This window comes from Erpetoichthys calabaricus, chromosome 17 (genome assembly GCF_900747795.2).
Source record: "Erpetoichthys calabaricus chromosome 17, fErpCal1.3, whole genome shotgun sequence".
NCBI classification, from domain to species: Eukaryota; Metazoa; Chordata; class Cladistia; order Polypteriformes; family Polypteridae; genus Erpetoichthys; species Erpetoichthys calabaricus.
Window position 1 is genome coordinate 70,630,513 of NC_041410.2, and position 26,824 is coordinate 70,657,336.

The window sequence follows — 26,824 nt, forward strand, 5'->3', positions numbered from 1 at the left end:
CCTTGGAGAACTTGCCCCCGCTCTTTTGTACACTTTGGCTGGTTGGCTCACTCGCATTCCCAGACAGCCTTAATAATGCTGAGATGCCATACCATTTGTTGCAGAATCTCCTTGCTCTTCTATTTGTTGTTATGACCTTGGCCATGTGTTTGGGGTCATTGTCCTGTTGCAGAATAAATTTGGGAATGATTAGACACCTCCCTGATGGTACTGCATGATGGATGAGAATCTGCTTATACTTCACAGCACTGAAGACTCCATTAATTCTGACCAGATTACCAGTTCCACTTACAGAAATGCTGCCACAAACTGGCAGGGAACCTCTACCTTTTTTACACAGTTGGCTATAGACACTCATCTATGTAGCTCTCTACAGCTCTTCTAATGACAAATTGCCTCTTGTTTGAGCCAAAAATTTCACATTTTGACTCTTTAGCCCAGAGTACTTGCTGCCATTGTTCAGCACGTAGTCATTGTGGTTTTTTTTGCATATATGAGCCTCTTGGCTTTGATTCCACTTTTGGGGAATGTGTAAAGATAATTTGCCTTAAGATGATCAAAAAACAATGTACATAGACATTTTCATATTCAGGCATCCATCCACCCAATTTCAAATCCACATAAATTTAATGAATCCATCTCAGGAACTTGATACATATGTGTGTGTATATATATATATATATATATATATATATATATATATATATATATATATATATATATATATATATATATATATATATATATATATATATATATATATACACAGTATATGTATATGTGTATGTATATCCATCCATCCATTTTCCAACCCGCTGAATCCGAACACAGGGTCACGGGGGTCTGCTGGAGCCAATCCCAGCCAACACAGGGCACAAGGCAAGGAACCAATCCCGGGCAGGGTGCCAACCCACCGCAGGACACACACAAACACACCCACACACCAAACACACACTAGGGCCAATTTAGAATCACCAATCCAAGTAACCAGCATGTCTTTGGACTGTGGGAGGAAACTGGAGCGCCCGGAGGAAACCCACGCAGACACGGGGAGAACATGCAAACTCCACGCAGGGTGGACCCGGGAAGTGAACCCGGGTCGTATATATGTATATGTATATGTGTGTATATTTATATATATATATATATGTGTATATTTATTTTCTCACATGAAAGTGCTTTTCTCTTGTTGTTCAGACATTTCTATAAAATGGGGCATCCACCAGGACCCCAAGCTATCAGAACCTTGTCTTTGCATTCACTCTGTATATGCAAACTTCATATTAACAGACCTATAATTGACCAGTAGGTGGCACACATCTAACCACAAAACACTACCTAGTATTATAGATCTAAATACAGGCATGCTGGTTCTTTTCATTTTCTTTACCACTAGAACTTTCCATTTCTTCCTATGGCGGAAAAGTAGTTTGTAGATTAAATACTTGCATGTCTCCTGCCTGTCCCATTAGTAGAAGTAAGGGATTGTCTCTAACTTTAAATAATACAGTGCATTCTTCCTGCCTGCATTACCTGCTGTGTGTTATCTACTGACAAAATACCGGTTCTTTCTTTTAGTTTTCATTTAGACTTTATTGAAATCGTGTGATTGTAAAGAGTTGTACTTGTCTTCTGACCCTCCTGGGCTACCATGAGAAATGGGAACATCTAGTTTTCTTTCTGTGACATATATGCTACCACTCCTTCACAGCCATTTCATGAAAAGAGAATAGGCTCTGAGACATCTAGACCTTTTAATCCCACCTCTTATTAGTTACCTTTTTTTATTATTTTATATATATGGTATACTGCATGTTCTATATATGTGTGTGTGTGTTTATATATAGTATATATGCATTTAAATCTCTTTCTTGAAAAAAAGCAGGTTAAATGAAGAATACCCTGGATCATGTAGAACAATCTTGGCTTAAAATTAAGCCTGATTTGTATCTGATTTAAGCACCTGACTCCTTGTTACTTGATAACAATGACTGCTAATTTAATGAAGGCATGCTGTTAGCCGACGCATTTCCTCTGAACACTGTGCCATCACAGAGAACATTAGTTTTAATTCCAGCTTTAAGTTAGATTGATGACTACAGTGAACAGGTTGTTTCTTTCTATTAAAGCAACACTTCTATAATATTATTATTAGCAAGAAACTTTCAAACAAAGTATGTTTGCTTAAAAAAATCACCTGAACAGACTGAATGATTTGTGTCTTTTAATAACACAGTTTTATAATGCTGAATGTGCTTGGGTTGTACATCCCTTGGGAAATGGAGAGATTGCAAAATGTGATCAGCCAATCGACATCCATCCACATCCAAAAACCTCCTGCTCATACAGTATGTGTAATTGTTTAATGACCTACATATTTAGAGAACTGAAAAACGGAATATTATTAGTATGTACACAAGCCACAGCCAAATGTAATGTCTCTGTTTAATTACTGAATCTACGGCTCCAAATTAAAATGAGTGAGTCACTGCGTGGCCGAGCCGAGCTCAGGAGAACGTGCTCCTTCAAAGGTCAGCCTTCCTTTGTAGTCAATAATTGACATTTAAACATGTATTTCAGACGTCACTGATAATGTTACATGAGATAATGGGGGAAAAGCTGCTGCACTGGTATGCAATTATAAGAATAATGAGATGCAAAAATGCAAATGCCTTTGTGCGTGCTTCAGCCGCCTTTTGTCAGGAGCGGTGGTGAATTGAAGGGATGATCGATGTCACGCCAACACTGGCAGACATAGAGATGACGTGTGGGTGGAAGCAAGCAGTGAAAAAAAATTGTGAGGGTGCAGAATGCCATGTTTTTTTTCTTTTCATCCTAATAGCATGTTTTTAAAAGTTAGCTTAGGAAAGCCCCTGAGAGGGTAAAAAAGACAATATTTTTAGATTTTTGTTATTATGAGATAAAACTCTGAATCATCCTTTTTGTATCCGTTGTATTTTGTTTGGTTCTGTATCATGTTTATTACACATAATATGTACAGTTTGTTTTTTCCTTCTATTTCCTTGGCAAATCCTTAACAGTGTTGTGTGATGCAAAGATTAGAGCCCAAAATGTAAAATTTAAAAGTATTTTCAACTGATACCACTGCTATGATGCTGTATGTGGACTAATTGGTAAAAGGTGTGAAATCGAGAGACTTTAAGTACAATGCCCGGCTCACTGACCAAGACTCAGCATGCTGTAAAAGGAGCTGCTTCACCTCTGCTGCCCTGCACAGAAGATGGCTTAGCTCTCCTGGAGCCCCCCTCATTAGATCAATCCTCCAGCCCCTTTTTGGATTCTCCAGAAATAAAATGGCAGATAAATACAAACAAAGAGGCATATTGAAAAATGGCATACTTTATGCAAATTTTGATTTCAAATAGAAAACAAATCAAGATCAGCATAAAACTATTAAAACAAAATAACAATAATAATAGTTACAATAATAATGTTCAGCATGCTTTCACAGTGTTTTAGCGCGACTGTCTGACAGCCCAGGTGAACTGGTTACAAAATCACAGCCCACTTGCTCTAAATTACTGGAGTTTGCATATGCCAATACAAACCCCTAAAGATACTCTAGAGTTTTTGACATTTTTTATTATTATTATTATTATTATTATTATTATTATTATTATTATTATTATTATTATATAACAGTCTTAAAGCCACTTTATCAGGATTTTAGGGTCCAGAGCCTATCCTGGCAGCACAATGTTTTAAGGCTGGAAATGGCCTTTAACATTGATGTGCTTCATTACAGGATCATTTTATTATTATTATTACTATTATTATTATTAATGATAAAATTAATAATAATTTTCATAATAATGTTTTAATAATAATGTTTTAAGTTTTTTCACATGTTGAAAAATTACTTGCAAGGTCACCAGCAATTAAAACTGAACAGAAGTGGTTGAACTAATATGTTTATCCCAGAAAAAAAAATGCATCAATTTAAAAACTTCCTATACATTCAATATCATTAACAAAAATGATTTAATATAAATATAAATAAAAAAAATTCTCAAAAATGTACAAAAATAATGTAAATCTTATTCAGATGTAACAACATTGGCATATCCTTGCTGTGATTTATTGAGAATATATTTTATTTTGTGACAAAGTCATAACATGTTTTAATTATGTTGTAGTAGTTGCAGTTATTATTATGTGCACAGACAACAATAAAATTCTTATTTTCATGCCCAACCAACAGACAACATGGTGCCACACTCCAGTGCCACGATAAACAAGAATGTAATTATTAGCCTTTAAGATCTCAGATAACTGCAGAAAATATTACATTTTTACATATATAAATGGTGGGAACAAAATAAAAGAATATGGGTAAATGAACAGGTAATGTATTTTAGAATATGCATTTCTTTTTATGTAAATGATGTATAGAACCATACAGGGCCTAGTGTATAACACTGACCTTAATAATCTCTTCTATTTCAAAAGCACCATTTCTGAGAATGATGTCTTTCAAGCCTTTTAAGGCATTATACGTATATTTAAACAAACCTTAAGCATAGCTACAGAAAACTATAGAGCCACTCCATTTCTTTATATTAAAATAAGTTTTTGCCCTAATTGAAGTAATTGTGGCTTGCTGTTAGTATTCTTCGTGTTAAACATTCACGTTGAATCTTCCCTTCTTCTTGTGCACTGTGCCTCATATGTTGCTGTTCAGTGCACTGCAAAGTTTGCTGCTCTAAACTTGTTTCTCAACAAACAAGACCCACAAAAATGTAAGGTCCTCATTTATCTCCTTATAGTATTTCACGCACTGAATGAGTGGCTAAAAATTTATGATTTTAGGCTCATCCAACGAAAATCAATTTTCAAAAAGATAAAAAACGTTACTTTAATAAGAAAATCCTTTTCTCCCTTAAGTCATCAACAACATTGCTAATCCAGTACCTCAAAAATAAAAATGGAATGACTAACTAAATAGCCTTCTCCATTTATAAGCTTCAGCTTAAATATGTTTGTTATAATGAAAGCATAATTTATCCCAGCTACTACCATTTTCTGTAAAGAGGAATTCTACATAATAAAACTTGCCTATTTCCTGAAGCTAACAATAACTTTTTAATGACAAATGTTGCACTTGTTTTTAAAGTGGATTTCTGTAAACAGTTATTTGAAGATCCAGGTTCATGTAGTACTCTAAAAGGCCTGAGGGTGCCATATTGTGCTACTTCTGGCAGCCACATCCATCACGGCTCTCTTAACTAAAACTTATATTCTCTACTTAATGGGGCAGCAGCTCTTGCTTAGACCTAGGCTGCCTGTTTTGTGGTTTGACCAAAAAGACACAGAAATTTCCCTGTTGACATCCCTGACTTTTCATTCTTAGTCCCATTTCCCCCCTAATATGTAATCCAGGTCTTTTGCCTGCTAACGTTTTCACAAAGTCACTAAATGCTAAATATTGAAAAAGCCGGTTTATGACCATTTCATACAGATTTAATGTCTCAACTGGAGTGAGCTGAAAGCACAAACGTTTGTCTTTAATATTAAAATAAAGATTATGCAGGTCACAGAAGACTGAAGGAAAAAAATAATGATAGATAGATAATTTTGAGAAGCTGAAATGGCATGCTGCTTATTATTGATGTGACACAGTGTCAGAAAGTCTATCTGTAAGAAGTTGACATGTTCCCTCAGTCACATTTTTTTTTTTGGTATTTCAGCTTCCTATCTCTTCTAAAATTGTGACTTTTGTTTATAAGGGACTTTGTTTGCATGTGTGCTATATGACAGGCAAAGCACTCACTCCAGAGTTGGCTACTGCCTTGTGTGTAAATATGCTTCATTTTCTAAAATGGACAAACAGGTTCAGAAAATTAGTGAATGTTAAATATTTCCTGTAAATAAATTTACTAATTATAATTGTTCTAATAAAGAATGGCACTGTATTTTTAAACAGGGTTTAATTACAGTGAGTGCTAATCATATTTACACTGTATAAATACATGAAAATGGAAAATGTTGTGCATATTGGGAAATATTACAGCATGCCACTCAACAAAAAACTAAAAGGCAGCATTGATCTCACAGTTCAGTTTTTGTTTTAAAGTCGCATTATATGTACAATTATCACATATTGTTCAAACAGACAGTAATATTTTGAAAAATTCCCACAGCTGAAAGAAAGAAAATAAAATAATGATCAGTTGCTTAGAACCTATGTAAAAAATCTTCCCTAATGAAACAACACAAAACTCAGTTTGACCATTAAAGGTGTGTCCCTGTGTAATGTGGTAATGGTAGACCAAGTTGCCTGTCTGCTTAGTCTGGTCATTCTTTCAGATAGCTAACCTTTGATTACTGGCTAATAGTATATTTCCTCAAATGGCTTTACAAATGATGCATCCAACAGACAAAAGACATTTTAGTTTTTTAGCATAGCGCAATAACTGCCATTTTCCTTACATTTTCCAGCTTTTACTGCTATATTTGAATGTCTTCATACTTCATAGTCACATGACTGGTTTGTAGTTTAAATGCTGGGATTTGTAGTTCTTCCTGGAAATATGCAGTGAAAATAAAAGAAAACTTACTGATGTGTGATTGTTCTCTAAAACTTGCCAACTGAATAGGTATGCATTCCTATTGTTCTTGGCTTAGCCAGCCCAATTTTCACAACTCTGTTCGGAAGCAAAAGAACTGATCTAATTTTAAGCCAAAATGCAAAATAATTTCCCCAACCTCATTGTATAAATTGAACTAGTAAAGATCGCCCCCATCTGGCTCAGCCTCTGTTTAGGCATCTTTAATGATGTAAAAAATAAGCAATTTCTTAATATATCAGCAAATAATTTCTGAGCTTTGAATGTATAAATAAACATTGGTTATAAGTGAAATGTTATAATTTTTTTCCATAAGACGACAGATAGATAGATAGATAGATAGATAGATAGATAGATAGATAGATAGATAGATAGATAGATAGATAGATAGATAGATAGATAGATAGATAGATAGATAGATAGATAGATAGATGTGGCATACATAAACAGTGCATATACATGTTTTTTTCTCTTTGTCCATAATTCCAAATTATTATTCTTACACTAACTGACAGGCTTTTTGCCTAACTATCCAGCGCTTTTCCTCAGTGAAACATTAATGAGCCCCAATGAGGAAAAACATGTCTGTAGTCTTATATTTCAACTCTTAAAGAGCTTTGACTGTTGCAGCTCTTAGGCTACTTCAAAGCTTTTTTGATTGGCTTATGTAAGACTGAAATGCTTATATATTCTCTTTGTCCATCAATAGAATAATGCATTGAGCAGAATATATTATTTATCAGTTGTGTTTTTATGGAATTGGTTTTAGGCAACAAAACAACAGTATACTACAATATGAAAAGCACATTACAAATATTTTATTAAATGATTAAATTGCTATAATAATAACAATAATAATGTGTTAATGTGTTAATATTATAATACTTGAATTATTTCTATTACAAGACCAAATGTTAATATTCAGAATAAAAACAAGGGTGCAATGTTTCATTATTTGTAGTGAATTAGAATCAAATGCATTTAATAATATAGGAACATGTAACACAGACATGTCTACATATCTTTTTATCCATCAGCTCCTCTTTTTATCCCACTTTTCATTACACCATCACAGATAGTTGTACAGATATAGATATAAATGAGATCTGATTATCTTAATGTCATTTAACTTCATAAGATTAGTAATGCTGATGAAGTAAGGTAAGGCCAATTGAAAATGGAGAAGGGGAGATAATAGCAAGTTCTGTATTTTGGACTTTATATTATCTCTGTGGTTTCTGGGGTAGGTGTCATTCTGCAGCACCAATGCCATATTTTCATGAGATCAAAACAATTCAGTACATGTTGAGGGGCTGTCATTTGCCTGCTTTAACTGGCAAATGAGGCAAGATAATTGGTAGTATAAGGTTTACTTATATATTTGCTTACTGTGGTTGAACGATTTAATTATTGCACACTTTCAATGTAATTGTGAAGGAGAGTGAAGTTGATGTATTTGACACACTCACACGTATGGGTACATAACTTATATGCATGTGTGTGTGCATTATCTGTGTGTTTAACACTTTATGCATTCAACATGTCTTTTCCAGTGGATGTTTCTCGCTTTAAACATGTATCGCCCTCTGGTGGCAATTAAGAACAACCTTGGCTCGCTTGTCAAATACTAACATGTAGGGCAGGTCATCAGTAACACATTGTTCATGCATTAGGTACTGGCCAAATGTCACTCTTTTAGGTATATAATTGCCTAAGCCTAAGCATTTACATATTATTTCTACCAAACCTCTTTATCATATTTTTTATAGAATAAACTGCTTTCTTTAAAAAATCAATTGCAATTATTTATCTTGAAGCATACATCAAATATCCATTTAATGTATATGTATTTTAGTAGGAAATAAATAACTGGTATTCCATTGCTTCTGTTTTTTCATTAATGTATAAACACCTAAGTACTTTCAAATAGTCTCCTGTTAAATAACTTTTACACACACCACATTATTTATTCAAATGAGCCAGAAGGCACTGGAATTCACTAAGAAGATTAAAAACCTCTCCAGAACTCATATTCTAAAAAATAATAAGGCTGAGAGTTATTGTATTTTTATTTGTTCGGGTCATAAAAAAATAATGACATGCCCATCACGAAATGCTTTTTGTAATGAACTCTCAATATTTTTCAGGATTTCTTGACTATAAGCATTGATGCTCAGTCTAATGAAAATGATCTTTTTATTGCTTTTGGTAAAATGTATTTTTTATTTTCTAGCACCACATAATCAACATGGTGTATTTCATTTTTTTAGTCATAGATAGATAGATAGATAGATAGATAGATAGATAGATAGATAGATAGATAGATAGATAGATAGATAGATAGATAGATAGATAGATAGATAGATTAACTTTTACCATTAACAGCTAAAATATTTCTTTCTTTAATATACAAACCAATGTTTTCATCAATTTCTCCACTCCAAAAATTTCTCTGCTGCTTCTAAGCTCATTGTAATACCATGATTTCAGTAATAAATAATTTTAATGTCAACTGACTTCAAAATGATACTATGTATGGCACTACATTTGTGTTTTGTCCTTTCCTTATGTGTTTAACTACAATAGGTGCTGCATATTTCATTTAATTATTGATGTGAGTCCCTTATGTATTGTAGCTATGATCTCTGTCATGTAAGGATAATTCTAAAGTGCTAATAGTGTAACAAGAGTCTAACTAAAACATGTTTTAATTGGTTTATATAATTTTTAATTTAATGCTCATAATTATCTATCAATATATCTATGAAATCCAACGTCAAAAATAATTTTATTTGGAACAAATAAAAAAAATCAAATTAAACCACTCTACCTTTATGGATTTCATAAATCTCTATCATTAATATTGTGGTTATTTTCATTTTTCTGAAGAATGATTCTATGTTCAGGCTTATCAAGGTTCTAAGTGAGCAAGGGGGTCTGTGAGGCATAAAGTGGGCAGTGAATATCCTCATCAGTTCTGCTTTTCTCCTCTAAAAAGGGCACATTAAAATAACTTCAATAACAGGCTGCATGAAATCTATTTGTTCATATAAGTGCAGACTTGCCAGTAAGAATTTCTATTGTGTTCTGGACTCGGTGACTGGTATTAAAGATATATGAATAAAGAAGGACTGGGGAAGTAAATAGAACCCACTTTTCGTGAATTTCATGGCTAACTCTCAGTTAATACTACTACTACTACTAATAATGATATATGGAAACAATATTGTCAAAATGCATGATGGTTTAAGAGTGAAAGCATTCATGTGAACTCTTCAAGTTGGTATACTAGCCAAAATCATACAAAAAGATTCTTTAGTACGTCATCAGTCAAAAAATGCCTGCACATGATCCCAGGGCAATGTGTGGTGATGAGCCTACAGAGGGCCTATTTAACTGAATAGTATATGAAGCTAATTGGCCACCAGTTTAGTCTTTCAGCTCAGGGGACAGTGGCAGGACATGGAGTGCAGAGAATGCAAATTGCAGGCTAAGACTCAGCTTTACCTCTGTCAAAATGAGGAGGGGCCCCATGGGCAGAAAAGCACTCCCATTAAACCTGACCTCTGCAAGATTTCACCCCCAAGCCTACATTTACAGTACCTTTGTCAAGGCAAGACCAAAAACAAAGAATACATCTTAATTCCGATGGCCTTTACGATAACATGCATAGAACAACAGAAAATAGTACTAGGCTTGACTGCAAACACTGCATGGAATGCTTAAGCTTTCATGCTTTTATAGAATTGAGTTTCACTGTTAATGTAGAAGAAAGACAAAATACCTTTGATCAAATATAAATATCACATACACCCGCTTTCCCCACATCACCATTTTCCCTTCACTTCTGGTAGGTAATGGAGTGGCAAACAAAACTTGTAAGCAGCCCTGCTGTTTGTTAGTGGCAATTAATTTCTCTGGTGCCTTAATTCTATTCAGTGTAATCTTTTGTGCTTTAAATCCTGCTTTTCTGAGCTTCCACTGCTGTACTGCATGGGGAGGGGGGCAATTGGGGGGGGGGAGAGAGAGAGAGTGAGGGAGCAAGAGAGAGAGGGAGGGAGGGAGAGAGAAAGAGAGAGAGAGAGAGAGGAAAAAAGCCTGGACTGACAGATTATCTTGGGCCAGTTAAGCATGTAATTGCTCAAATGAGTTAAAATCCCTTCAAATATCTGTCTTTGCACCTCATCACACCACTTCACAGACTCAAATATTTGACAATTGATGAAGATAAACTAAAGGGGATCTTCATTAGCTACCAACCACCGTGACAAGCCGCTTTCAGTTAAAGGCCTATGTGTTCTAGGGCTTATTATTAGCTTTAAAAACTGCAGGAAAGAGAGAGAAATTACTTAGCTCCCATTTTCAGATCTTTAAATCAACAAAAACTTCTTTGAGACTTAAAGAAGACAACTTTTCTTTTCTTTTTCCCAGGATCTCATTCATTGGTGAGGAATGACAACAGTTAAGCAGGACTGTTGCAGGGAGCTATGGGTAACGTGAATGGCTTGCTGCTGCTCAACCAATGGAACACTTTGCTGGCTTGACTGCACTTCTAAGATACAGAAAGGAAGTTAGAAATAAGAGCTGTCTCACAATAGATCTGCCCCATGGTGTGGAATTGTAAAAACTGGCATAAAGCATCCCAATGATTTTGCGTCCATGATGAGTACAATCTAACAATAATAATATTAATCAGTTATCATCATAATCATTATTATGTTTTAAACCTAAGAAAGTATAGCCGCCTTGCTCATTAGTGAATACATAGAAAATGCGATAGATAGATAGATTGTCATGCTTATTTGGCGCATTGATAGGATTTCACATTGGCCATGCATGGTTGCATGTGTGAGTGAGCTCTGTGATAGACTGGTGTCCATTCAAGGTTAGTTCCTGCCTTGTTCATAATGCTATGGGATAAGGATTGCTCCTGCAAGAGGCTCTGAGAAAATGTCATATGTAATCTGACAATTTTAAAGTACACATTAAATAAAAAAATTCATGAAAAAGCAAATAGAAATACCATAAAATCAGTTTTCAACATTTTGGAAAACAATTCAATGCTGTTTAATAGAGAAAGAGGAATACAGCTCCACAAGCTGAATCACTGATAATACTAAATTATTACTGTTAAAGAAGTACATTTCTATAAAAATATACTTCAGAGCACTTAAAAATAACTAATCAAAGTAGATTTTTTTTATATTGAATTGTTTCTTTTTATTGAAGTTATGCTCACACTGATGAGAAGCATCTGGAGTACTGTGTGCAGTTTTGCTCATCGTGCTACAAAAACACATAGCAGCACTTGGAGCTGTACAAAGGAGAGCAAATCCTGAGGTGTAGAGACTGTATGAAGACCTAATCCTGGTCTTCAGAATCCTCAAAGGCATTGATAAAGTAAATCCAACAGAAGTTTGTCAACTTAGGGGTGAATCACGTACTCAAGGACACCAGTAACAATTAAGGGGAAGCGCATTTAACATTGAAGGCATGAAGCACTTTTTTACACAAAGTTTTGTGGGCATCTGGAATAAACTACTAAGCCATGCAGTTGAAGTAGAAACCTTGACATCTTTAATCTAGATGAGATATTGGGACATATTAGCTATTGGTTAAGCAAACAAATTTGATGGACTGAATGGTCTCCTCCCGTTTATCAATTTTATGTTCTCTTCATCCTGACCTCAATTCCTCTCACTAGCGAAAATTCACCATAAATTGTCCTTCTGGCTAAAGCCTTACTGTATCTGGCTTTCTGCCTTGGAACAGCTTAAAGTCTCCTCCCAAGAGCACTTCTGGTTGAAACTATTTTATGCATTTGTTTTGAAATTGATAACAAAAAAAGTTTCCAATTAATCTATCACACACTGCCTTGGGATATGAGAAGAAAGCAGAATGCCTGAAGAAAAACCCAACAATATGGGGAGATCATTCATAATCCGCATTGACAGTGACCAGGCATAAACACCATCATAAATGAAATATGACAGCACAGAAGAAAGTAAATAAATTTATTTAAATCTAAAAAAGAAATATGAAACCTTACATATCAAGCTATTTTTCTAAGGAAAAACAAAAGACTATAAAATGGTATTTGTATGTATAGATTTTAATTTAAATTACTTAAAATACCTCAGATTACTCGTAAAAACAGATCATTTTACTCAACCAGTTTGGCACAAAATATTACAAGAGTAGCAAGTACAATTTAGTGTACACATATTTCTGCATTACTTATTTCTGTTAACTGAACATTTATATTTGACAATATTATAGTCTTTCATGATTCTTTTTTCATTTATTTTAGGTGACAGAACATCTTTAATAAGTATTAATTAATGATTATCTAAGAATGATCAGAATTGTAAAAAATCTGTAAATTAAAAGCCTAAATGCTAATTAATAATTGTTGGACATTAATGCAATTATAAATTTTACATTACTGAAATTTAAAATAAATATTTCAGCTCTTTATTAGAGATAATAACAAAGTGTATGAAGATCACTTATGTTAGGAAAAAAAGAAAGATGAAGCAGAAAATGTTAGGGGGAGTTAGGTTACATAGAGTAAACAGTTGTTTTCCATGGTTCAAGTTTACATTTTGCATATTTAATACATTATAGTCAATTAGCAAATAACACATATCAATTCTTACATTTCCAAAACTAGACAGAATTGTTTTTATATGCAGAACAAAATTATACTGAAGACCACACATCCATTTACTGGTGTTTATAATTTCTTGAAACCGTCTTCATGGGCCTGCATTGAGAAATGCTTAACACACTAGCTAGAGCTCTTGCATTTCCTAAACTGGAACATCTCAGAATTTGCCAGGTCTAGCAACAGTTAGCCAAATGCCACCCTCAGAGCAAAGAGCAAGGTATTGCTTTACTTCTTTGACAGAATGCTAATGAAGACATGTGTCTGCCTGAACATTACTTACTACAAAATCAAACTGTGTTCACAAAAAGGCGCAACATTTGCTCTGGCAGTCAACCAGGTTCTGAAACCTTGGAAGTTCACCAAAAAGCAGCCCAGTGTACCGTTCGAAGAACTACTTACACAAACTGCACAGCTACTGCTCTTAACTACCACCATCATTGATTTTTCTAATTAACGACGGAAAGGGATGCTTAGCATTTTACAGCTTCTCAGGAAGGCATAATAAATGAAAAATTAAGCATGCATTTTGCATTCTATACAAAACAATATTAAATATTAACCAATACCAAATGTACTAAACAATTGCATACAGTACTGTATGCAATAAATTATATATGCCAGTACAAACAGTAAATAAGCAAAACATTTCCAGATTTCATAGAATGCCTTTAAAGTATTGTAGACCATGTTTCTTTTTTTGGTGAATAGATCTAGGTTTGACTTCTGACCTTTGCGTCATTTCTCCACTGGTTTCCATCCATGTTCCAAAGATGCACATGTAGGGCAAGTCTGAATATGTACGTCATTTGAAAAGCTGGCATTCTATCCATAGCTAGTTCACACCTTGCATCCAAAACCTGGAAAATAAAAGTAGCTCAGATAATGTATATAATATTATCTGTCCTTTCTTATTTTGTAAATGTTTCCTCAAAAATAAGACAACTGAGCTGATATGTTAAACACTGAGTGAACAATTAGCATTCACGAATACGAGGGATGTTCAGAAAGTTTCCGCACTTTTGTTTTACTCTATTTATTAAGAATTTCAAAAGCAAATTACATCACTTTTCTACATAGTCACTTTTGTTTGCGATGTTAATTTCCCGGAGTCATAACAACTTTTTAATGCCCAATTACTAATCCTCCCGCCTTCGCCGTTTCCAACAAAAAGACGAAAGTGTGGAAACTTTTTGAACGTTCCTTGTAGTTTAAGTTTAACCTAAAAAAGATTCCAAAAGTGTGGAATGGTGGTGTTGGCCCATGTTAATTTTAAGGTATCTCATAGTTGTTGAAAATGGTGGCGAATTCTCCACGTACTTTGTTCCATTTCCTCATTCAGATACTCAGCTGAATTAACATCCAGTAAATGGGAAGCCCACATTGTCTGCTGAAATCACTGTCATGTTCCTGAACCATTCTCAGGTTTACACATCTTTGGGCCATAAATTATTCTCTACCTAAAAATGCCAATTTGCAGAAGGTTTAAATGGTGCACTGATGGGATGAACTTGATTGGCAGCAATGTTCAGATATCTTGTGGCACCAATGGTGTTGGGAAAATACACTCTATATTATTACCCTGTGTCACAAACTCCACACAGAGACATAGCAAGGTTTGGGGCAGCCACCCGTATATTGGGATCCTGGCTGCAAAGTCAAAAAATGAATACAGCACTGATGTGCACAAAACCGAGTCCAAAACAGAACTGAGGGATTAGGGGAAAGGTGGAGGCTTTTAAAGGGGAAGACAGGAAGTGAGGTCAAAAGGGTCGGGCTTACAAGGGTCTTCAGCCATAGGCTTGAGCCCGGACGTGACATCAAAGGGGCCGGAGCCGGCAAGGTCTTCCTACATATGTTCGGACCCGGAAGTGACATCAAGAGGGCCAAGTGAGAGCTCCAGTGAATGGTCTGCAGAAAAGGGAGAAAAAGAATCAGTGCACTCTGCCACATCCTGGTCTTGTTCAGAATTGCCCTTACCCAAGCCCTTTAGCTGCCTCCCATGCGCACGTGTGTGACACCTGTCATCAACAGACTTACCTTTGACCCCCAGTAGAATGGATTCATGGACTGATGGACTTTTAACACTTCGTAGGATGCACCCATGGGTTTTGTACAATATCTTGATACTATCAGGAGGAATCTGCAAAAATCAGAATTCATCAGACAACCTATGATTCTCCAGTTCTCAAGAGTGCAGGCATTGAGTTGCCCTCTACTAATGTTTTTGCTTGTGTTTCATTCACTGCACTGGAACCATAGTTCGGCTATGGTTCCATACCACATCTGTGACAAGATGTAACCTGATGTGCCTTTTTGAAATATCGTTGTTGTACTCAGCTGAGCTTATCCATTACTTGGTATAGGCAGTGAGCCTTTACAGACATACTGTATTTCTTCAAAAGTATGTTTGCACTTGAAACTAGTTTTAGCTATAACTTTTTAGGAATGCATATTATGCCTTTGACACTATCATGTGTGACGTGACCCTGGAGGAAAGCTGTTTAAAGTCTGGCATGCCATGTAACATTCAATGCCACTTACATCTTTTTTCTTGCTTGTTTTCCTTCCGTATTACATACACAATCCTGTTACCAGACTACTTACTTCAGACAGAATTGTCTACAGTTATTTCAGCACTAACTGATCAATGTTATGTGTTGAACTGTACCTTCACCTCAATACAATACAATGTGTTTTTGTATAGCCCAATATCACACAAGAAGTGCTGCAATGGGCTTTAACAGGCCCTGTCTTTTGACAGTCCCCCCAGCCTTGACTCTCTAATAGACAATGAAAAAACTCCCCCAAAAAAAAACTGTAGTAGGGAAAAAAAAAATAGAAGAAACCTTGGGAAAGGCAGTTCAAAGAGAACCCCTTTCCAGGTAGGTTGGGCGTGCAGTAGGTGTTAAAAAGAAGGGGGTCAATAGAATACAATACACAGAACAGAACAGAACGCAAGTAATCCTCAACACAGTATAATAGTAAAATAAAAATATTACAAGTACAGAGCAGAATTTAACAGTAGATGATATCACATAATATGATTTGGATTTGTTTAGGGCCCCGGAGATCTCAGCCATCAAGCTGCCTCCCCCAATTGGCCATTCCGTAGCTGAGTAAGCACTGGGACAGCCAATCCGAAAAAAGGACCCCTCTACCTGACGATTCAATGAACATATTATCTATATGCTTCTGACATTTAAGATTTGTGGCATGAGAAATACATTTGGCTTAATGGTGGTACAAGTAAGAGTCCCATTTAAACATTTTTAGCTGAAATTGGGAATGTTGCTTAACTCTGCAACTAGTACTTATTATGTGGGTTGTAAGGGGTACTTCTTCACAATTTCTGCACATTTTAATCAAGCACAGCATCACATGTAATAGTGGTATGACTATGCTTTTTGGAGAGCATGCTCAGCACATCATTGCTAATGTTTATTATTCATCTGCTTTTTACTGCTCTGAGTCCAAGGGGAGAGCAGTTGACCAACTCCTATCCTTCAACTTTTATTTAGCCACTTGCAGTTTAAGAAAATAGGCTAACTTGCACCTAACTAGCATCCTCAGCACTTCCCTTTCCACATATTGAGATGGAGCATAGCACTCAAAGGATTAGCACAAGGCATTATCATACTTTGCATTGGACACTAGTCCAACACAGGTAGCACACACACATATACAGCCTAAGAAACTCCGCTCGACTCTGACTTTAAATTTTTAAAATAAACTAGAATCCCAGATAGAAAAGTTATTGGAAATGTCAGATCAGTCTGCAGACTTTACATAAAAAATGGTAGGGCTTTAATACTGACCTTAGCCCAACTGACGTGCCAAAGAACTTCATACAATATGTTCCATTTATATTCTGAAAATGGCAAAATCTATTTCTAAAGAAGTAATTACAGTATATACGTGCACTTTCTTTGTTTCTGTGTTGTGAACGTGGATTTGTTTTTGAGCTTTTATTTTCACAATATACAGCAACCATCACTAAACCTCAGGTTTCTTCCTTGTGGGATATTACTATTCTGACAGAAGTTTCTAGAAGTAGATGAGTGGGACAGCAGGGGCACAATCCCTAACACACATGCATATCATCTCAATTCATATTCATCTGCTGTCTTGGTCGTTTTCCATGTTTTGTCAGTGTGTTTCCAGAATGCTACATGAAGGCCTAGGACACAAGCTGGCCTAGATTTGCTGGATATTTGCTTAACGCCAGGTCTGTGGTTTAGTTTTTTTTCAGTGATTCATATGTCAGTGGACTTTAGTGTCTTACTGGTCTGTCACCTCCAAAGATCATAAATTTTCAATCTGAACAACATTTTTGTGTTTTGCCGACTGTGAAGCCCTCAAAGTGAGACCTCTAATATGAATGTTATATCAAAATACTGTATACTGCAATTGGTATTGTTTCCACATCTTAGTCTGCAAATTGAAAATATAGTCATGCATTCTAGACATATAGATCTATTTTTAAAACAAGGAAATTCAATTCCTGATTATGTTGGTGGGAGTGATAAATTGTTGGTTGAAAGTGGTTCTGCCTCCAGCTCCTCCATGATACGCCAACAAGAGGAAATTCCTTGACTTGACTGTTAGCTACGTAATTGTCCTGTGTTGAGCCCTGGGATTTGTTATACAACTTGTTACTTTTGAAAGTCAGATGATTGAAAAGTGAGTTTCTAATGATCTGCTAAGGGGCTATTTTATAAAATGTCATGGGGACATTAGAGAGAATAAATCTCTCTCTTTGTATCATTTGGCATTTGAAGTAAGCTCCGATTAATGTGATCACTTTGTGGTTTAGGCAAGTTGAGCTGGTACTGGCCTTATATGTAATGAATGACCATAATAATTGTTTAAGAATTTCTTTGTATTTAAGTATATGTGATTCTATTCTCTAGCCTTTAGTTTTTTATACTTATCTCATGCCTGGATTCTCAGTTTTTCATTTTATCAATATTTATAACCTCCTGTGGAAATTTTACTGGTTGAAACATATAAAGGTTAAAACATTCAACTATTAATCTTTATAACTCTTGGAATATTTAAACTGTTCAGGTAGCCACTTTCATATTTTAGCATTTTTATAAATCAGTTTCTACAGAAACTGATGCCAGTGGGTACTGCTACACTTCCATTCCCCAAGCAGAATTTTTTTAGCAGAATGAAACAATGCATGTGTCATTAAATCAAGGACTACTTTTTGGAAAACTTTTAGAAAGGCTCAAAATACTCAAAAAGATGCCCGTCAATCTGAATAAATACAGTTTAATTTGAATCCTGAGGGTTAGAATTATCAATGGAGCTATTCTGCCACCATCAGCTCAGCCTCTTTTAGTTGACCATAAATAGGCATTTTCTTAGCTTACGAGTTCTTTTACAGATGCAATTGTATGAAGAAATAATCAGAACATGGAATTCTAAACAAAATCATTAGGGCAAAAGAACACAGGAGTTTAATGAACATGCATCTTGGACAGATTCAAATCCAAGTTGTTTGATGATGTAAGTTTCAAAAGTAATAACAATGTGATCGTGAAAAGAGAAAATCATTGTCAACTATGCAATTCTTTGTAACTCCCTTAAGTGTCATAAAAAATTAACTGAAAACTTCTGGCAAAGAATGCAAAACTAAACAACAAAGAGCCATTATACCAACCAAACAACTAAATAATCATTCTAGTTGCCAATACATCTTTCAGATTTATTTCCCAACGAAAAATTAACAAACAAATAATACTTAAACATTAATTTTCTGTGTCAGGTGTAGGATGGCTCTATGGAAAAGAGACAAATATGTGATGCAGTGAAAATAAGAGATTTACTATATGATTACTGAATTCAATGCAGTTAACAATTTTATTTATATTAATAACAGTAAGAATTATTTTCATTATATCTAATTGAATGTTTTTTCATTATATATAAATGCATATTGAATTTCATTAAATATGTTTTAAATGTTGTGCATTTATACATTCACATAAATTCATATATGTACTCTCTCTCTCTCTCTCTCTCTCTCTCTCTCTCTCTCTCTCTCTCTCTATATATATATATATATATATATATATATATATATATATATATATATTATAGACACATATTTTCAATTTGTTTTACACTTTTATGTGTTAATGTCTGGTTAAAATATTTCCTATATCACTAACACAAAATTTTTATTTAATGTTTACAAGCAACTTAAACCCAATCAATCAAATTTATACCTAATGGTATCTTCAGTTTCCACATTTGTCTCTCTAAAGCCCCAGTTGAAAATACATTTGCATTCATTCCTTCTACTGAGCAAATTTGCTTCTGCTAAGAACTCTAACATTGTAACAATGGCATCCACTTAATTTCCGCTCATCGTTTCAAAGAAAACAATTAATCCACTCAACTACAATGGGTTCATGTGATCATCACACTACCCACAAGGGCTACAATTACAGGAAGCCCCTCATCGGAGCTATTGTTGCACAGTGAGGGATACGTATACTTGGAGTGTTAGCAAGTTGCCTTTTTTAGGTATACCGGCATTGCTGAATTTTTGCAAGACTTCTAAATCTGCAACAGTACAACAGAAGAGCAACCACTATGTATTAAAGAACATGAAATATATAACAAACATTTTTATTATTTAGCTCTGATAATTAGATAAATGAATCCCCTTTCTGCTTGTATTAATTATCTTCTACATAACAAAATTAACTTCCTCCATTTTTTCTGCAAAATAATTTTGAAGCTTTGTCTATTTACATTCAAGAGCCATGTATTACACATTAATATATAGCTATTTATAACATTAATTAGATTGCCTTCTCATAGTTGGTTAGTTTTATTTCTCATCCCTTCTATTAAATGATTGCTAAATGCTAAATCATTTTGTTAATTATACACAATTCTTTTGATGCATTGCTCACTAGTGAAAGTGTGATTAAAGAAAAAAAATATGATATTTGTTTAATTATCTTACAATCCTTTTTTAAATGTTTTCTCAATATTGAAATATGGCATTTATGATGTAAATTACTTTGTGAATTTCACCATAAAAGATGCTATATAAAACAGAAACAGATTTGTTATAATTAAAGTTGTGTTTTATATCATCAGCATCAATGTGGAAGTCGTGTTATTTTAATTTTGGTTTGTGCTGTTGCTATCCACTACTATTCTATTACATTGATATATGCATTTGCTAAATTGGCTAAAGAAATCTGTGTAGGTAATAACAAAGTTTACAAAATGGACAATATTTCAAAGCGGTTATAGGAAACAAAGTGAGTGACTTAAAAATGTTTAAGTTAGAGTAGTCATTAATGCATTAAGATGTAGAGCTGTTTTATTTGAATAGAAACAATGAAGGTTCCATAGTTATGTAAAAAAATATTTTTCAGTAAAACGAAAAAGCCTTAAATTAAAAATAAACCACCAACATGTTTTTATTTTATTTTTATTATTTTGACCAGATTTAGCACAAGAGTTCTTCAGTTTAATTCATAATGTTGTACATAAAGTAGTTTATTGTGCACCTTTGTTTTCTTTCATTTCTTTTGTGTTGCACCCTTATGAATCCTTTCAAAACTGGAGGGATTTTTATCTTTAGGTTTCACCTGGGATTTTCACATCATAGCCAAGGAACAAAGAGATTTGGTAATATATCCCTTTTTTAAAAAAATTCCGTAACTTTATTTCATTATTAGATCATTCTTTGAGTGCATGTGCATTAGCCAAAGAGGACCTTCTCTACAATCTAATAAAAAGAACATTTGATTTTTTCCAGTGAATTTAAGCTGTGCTGTAAGGTTTATAGTTTATCAGCATGCAGTCTCTCCAGATAAAACACTGTCTGTAACCTGTAGAGTGAATGGAGTTAATGACAGCCAGTGCCTTCTGTTTGAGCGGCAGAAGCATTTGAGCCGAGTGAAGTGTGCCTCAGCGTTTCTTTGTTTAATGTAGCAATGATTTGCATAATTTCAACTGTATAACAGCAATGCAGTTGAATATCAGAGTCAAGCCAAAAGGAAATCCCTGCTGAGTTCTAACTCTGGGATTGGATAGGGTTGGAGTCACAGTTAAACTAATCTGACACACTGCTCTGGGAACCGTATTAGAAGGAATTAGGATGACGAAATGATGGCTTTATCCATCACCTAAGCTGGAATCTCCACCTTACATCGCTTCTCTTGTGTCAGCATGCCATTTTTGTGTGACTTTGATTCGATTGTAATATATAATCTGCAGAACGTTTCTGCTTGTCCTTGGAATTAAACACTGAATGAAATGTGAATTTAAAAAGAAAGGAGGAAGATTTAACTCATGTCAATTAAGGTCATTAAGGAGAGGCACTGAACATCAACAAGCACTGATGCTAGCTAGCCATGAAGAAAAAATGTTTGCGTATAATTCAACACGGCTGTTATATTCAGGAAACTGTTTTTGTGAATACAGTACGTCAGTAGGTATTTTACCTGAGCACTTACACAGAGCAACATTAACAAATTATCTTAAACTCTTCTATATTGCATTTGTTAGTAATTCAGTTTTAAATTTCAAATTTATTTTTATTGTTACCATTCACTTTGTAGTATTTTTGTTTTAATTTGACATATTCATGTTACTTATTTGACGCTGAATGAAAAGTATACATTTGTAAATTATGACAAGACATCTTTACAACAAAACTTTCCATTTTATTTTCAGTATTGAAGGAGAGAATATGTACAATCATGAATTCACTAAGATTTACTGTATACAGTACTTTCCACATAGTGTTGACAAATTTCTGCCTCAAAAATGAATAGTTGAGGCCTGGCTGCAATTGCTTCTATATAAAGTTTTCTTCTTCACACTTATGTGGGTTTAATACTATCCCCACTTTGGACAAATATTAATATTCACGTTTCAAGTATAGATTTAAAATGTTAAAACACTAAAAGAAGGTGTTAACTGTTAACACTCCTGTACAGCTGAATCGTTTGATCTGGGTATGTGACCTCATGGCTTGTGTGTTGGACTGTGTTGGTTCTCCGAAATAACAGCTGAGGTCATCATTGCCATAGTTCCGAATAGACATCTTCTATTCCACAGGTCTGAGTTCACCATTTCAGATGCTAACACATATGGAAATGTTTGGGCTTAAAAAGCCTGAGATAACTTGCATAACATAGCTGTAAAACACATCTTTCTACACCAGTTAAGGATAGGAGAATAATTTAGTCCATCTAACACTCTACACCTTGCATGGATAAGAACTACCTGGTATTGTTAATGCAGTTAATGACAGAGTTAAACACTTTAAGTAAAATAACTGATCATGTGACATCTTGGAAGGAGTTTTCTACATAGAAAACTATACAGAAAAATGCATAATGATAAAGCAATGATAAATTCCCTTACTATTAACCATGAGGTTTGCAATTCTAAGCTTAACTCTCAGCTGAGTAAATGCCTAATTAACCTACTAGTGTTTTAATTTATAGAACTACTATGTATAGCTAAGCATGATATTATAATTTAGGTTATTTTGGCTATCCAACACAATCTTAAATAACACTGCAGAATGTGCAGGAGGGAGATGGGTAGCCAGTTGGCACAGGACTTGAAGAACTCTGCCTGTGTCCAATTTTGTCTATGACTTTCTATTATAACTGACCATAGAATCCCAGGAGATTTATATTCTCCAGCAGTTGTGCTTACTGGAGTCTCCTCTCCTCCATGTCACAATCTGCTTTCTGTACACTTACTTCATTGCCAAGTGGGTTTTTGTTCAAGTCTTAGAATTCTTCTTTGGATAAAATTATTTACTTCACAACTCTCCTTAATGATGCAAGAAGCTGAAAAGATTTTAGTAGGACTTTGTTTTATTTTTCTGACTTTTCTATGTGTCACTTGTGATGTGATACAGAAACAGCAATCGTGATGCTATTGCTACTACTAATAATAATAGTAATAAAAATCATAATACTACTACTGAATGTGCCTAATACATTACTCAATGCAGTAAATACAAAATGAAGCTGAATCTTTAGATATTTAAAAAATGAACATGTGAAGATATCATCTATACTTATGAATTTATCTAAACTTAATTTTATCCTTCCAATGACAGCAGATAGCAATCTATATATATAATTCACTAAGTCCATGGCAAGCAAGATGCACACAAGACATGGCAAGCAAGATGCACACAAGACAGAGCCACGCCCGCCAACTCACAGAGCCCCGCCCACCAACAATTCACTAAGCAGCCAACCATGGCACGTAAGATGGAGCCAACCATGGCACGTGAGACAGAGACCAGACCATGTCAAGCAAGACGCACGCAAGTCCATGGCAAGCAAGACACACGCAAGACAGAGCCACGCCCACCAACTCACAGAGCCCCGCCCACCAACAATTCACTAAGCAGCCGACCATGGCACGCACGACAGAGCCCCGCCCACCAATTCTAACCCTCCTCCCGAGTCCACCCTCGCTCTCGGGGCAAGTAGCACCTCACCAAACACTGCCTCAGTCGCTTCGTCTCTGCTACAGTCCACGTGCACCTCTGAGCCACGTTGACTTTTCATTGTTCTTTTCGGTTCCGGCTGCTTTTCTATATATAATCCACCAAGTCGCCCGACTATGGGGTACGCACGCATGCAAGGCAGAGCCCCGCCCGCCAACTCTAACCCTCCTCCCCAAGGCATGCGCACTTCCTGCTCATGTACCCCCCCCCCCCAACTCATTAAACACATCCTGAGTCGCTTTCTCCCGTGTCCACCCTCGCTCTCGAGGCATGCGCACTGCCTGCTCATGTGCCCGCCCCCAACTCCTCACCTGAGTCACTTTCATCTGTGTAGGTGTGTGAGAAAGACACACACACACAAGCGCACGAGACAGACACACACACACACTGGCGCGCGAGCGAGAGACACACACACACACACAAGCGCGCGAGAGAGAGAGCAGGACGCATAAGGCAGAGAAAGCAGTTAAAGAATGCACCGGGCTTGATTTTGTTTTCAATTCTGTTTATAGCGATCGGTTCGTAGCGTGCATTGTTGCAATGTTACCTTTTGTGGTGGTTTATTAAATTATGGATTTTTCAAATGTTAATTTTTTTCCCTGTGCTTAAAACTCATTAAAAAAGTGGTTTTAGCGAGCAGTTTGTAGCGCTATAGCGCGAACTCTTGCAGTGTTAAGTTTTCTCTGTTGTTCAAGGTTTTCTCAGTGTTATTCAATGTTTTTACATTTAGTTTACTATTACACTGCGCATTCTATGGTATAATTAACTATATTTGTGCTTAAAAACTTTAAAAAATATATATTTACATACAGTTAGTACAGTCTGGAACGGATTAATTGTATTTACATACAATCCTATGGGGGAAATTACTTTGGTTCATGACCAAATCGGGTTACGACCAGAGTTTTGGAACGAATTATGGTCATGAACCGAGGTTCCACTGTACTGGAGTGTACAACTATCGCAGCTCCTACCTCACAAACTGTCCTTATTCCCCAGATTTTCCTGACCCCATCAGATTCAAATTTGCCTTTTACTTTTACACGCAGACAATTTCCTGTTAGATTGGCATTTGCAATGACAATTAATAAGGCACAGGGACAAACTTTCAAAACGATATGCCTGTATCTGCCAAAACCAGTTTTCAGTCACGGACAATTGTATGTTGCTCTCTCCAGAGTTCCATCTTTTCATTCACTCACAGTCGTATCCTCAAATCCACCCCATTTGGACAACTGTGTCATTCAGGAAGTGTTCACCCATCAATAAATAATTATGCGGCGTATGCTACGCAGCAGGTTGGCTAGTAAGGCATTAATTAAATCAGTAATGTTAGCTACAATTAAAATTAATCAACAACTGAAGTTAATCTGAGCTAACTGCTCTGTTTGAATGTCAGAGTTGCATGCCTGGTGCTTTTTCACAATTCAGCCAAACACCAACTAGTGTGTGTTGGTGAAATTTATTAATGTGTCCTCACTACAGCAACACTCAGAGCACTTCATATGTCAACTAGTGTTGTGGCCTTTAACCGTGTCTATAGGTCCTGACGTCTATATTGCGGTAATAAATAATCCAGAACCATGCGTCAGTTGGGCACTGTAACATCAGATAATATCTGTGAAACACTCATTATGAAAACCATCACAACATAATGCAAATGTTACTCCACTAAACTGCTATCTTTATTATAGTGGCAATTGATGTAATATTAGCTAGCTTACTGAAAGTTGGTCAAGTCTACATTTCTAATCACCTGATTTTGTTTTTTTCTTTTTTGTGCTCCTGACTGGTGTTGACTTGAAGCCATTAATTAATGGAAAATGATCACAACATTTGACTGTTAATGACCCCATTAGGTGGCCCACTCCCTGATTGGTTCTTCATTCACAGGCCTTACACATACTGCGTGATATGTATATGGAAAGAGACAGCACTGATCATGATCTCTAGCTAAGAACAGAAAGTAGTCTGGAACATAAGAGTCAGAAAGGTGTAGCAGGAATAAAAAATATAACATAAAATACATTCATACTCAAAAAATGAAAACAAATGTTGAAATTAAGTACAGGATTTCATTCTACATCTTAAAAACATCACAGAACAGCTTCTTCTTCTTCTTTCTGCTGCTCTCGTTAGGGGTTGCCACAGCGGATCTCGTTAGGGGTTGCCACAGCGGATCATCTTCTTCCATAGCTTTCTATATTCTGCATCTTGTTCTGTTACACCCATCACCTGCATGTCCTCTCTCACCACATCCATAAACCTTCTCTTAGGCCTTCCTCTTTCCTTTTCCCTGGCAGCTCTATCCTTAGCATTCTTCTCCCAATATACCCAGCATCCCTCCTCTGCACATGTCCAAACCAACGTAATCTCGCCTCTCTGACTTTGTCTCCCAACCGTCCAACTTGAGCTGACCCTCTAATGTACTCATTTCTAATCCTATCCATCCTCGTCACACTCAATGCAAATCTTAGCATCTTTAACTCTGCTACCTCCAGCTCTGTCTCCTGCTTTCTGGTCAGTGCCACCATCTCCAACCCATATAACATAGCTGGTTTCACTACCGTTCTGTAGACCTTCCCTTTCACTCTTGCTGATACCCGTCTGTCACAAATGACTCCTGACACTCTTCTCCACCCATTCCACCCTGCCTGCACTCTCTTTTTCACCTCTCTTCCACAATCCCAATTACTCTGTACTGTTGATCCCAAGTATTTAAACTCATCCACCTTCGCCAACGCTACTCCCTTTATCCTCACCATTCCACTGACCTACTTCTCATTTACACACATGTATTCTGTCTTGTTCCTACTGACCTTCATTCCTCTCCTCTCTAGAGCATATCTCCACCTCTCCAGGGTCTCCTCAACCTGCTCCCTATTATCGCTACAGATCACAATGTCATCAGCAAACGTCATAGTCCACGGGGACTCCTGTCTAATCTCGTCTGTCAACCTGTCCATCACAACTGCAAATAAGAAAGGGCTCAGAGCCGATCCCTGATGTAATCCCACCTCCAACTTGAATGCATCCATCACTCCTACT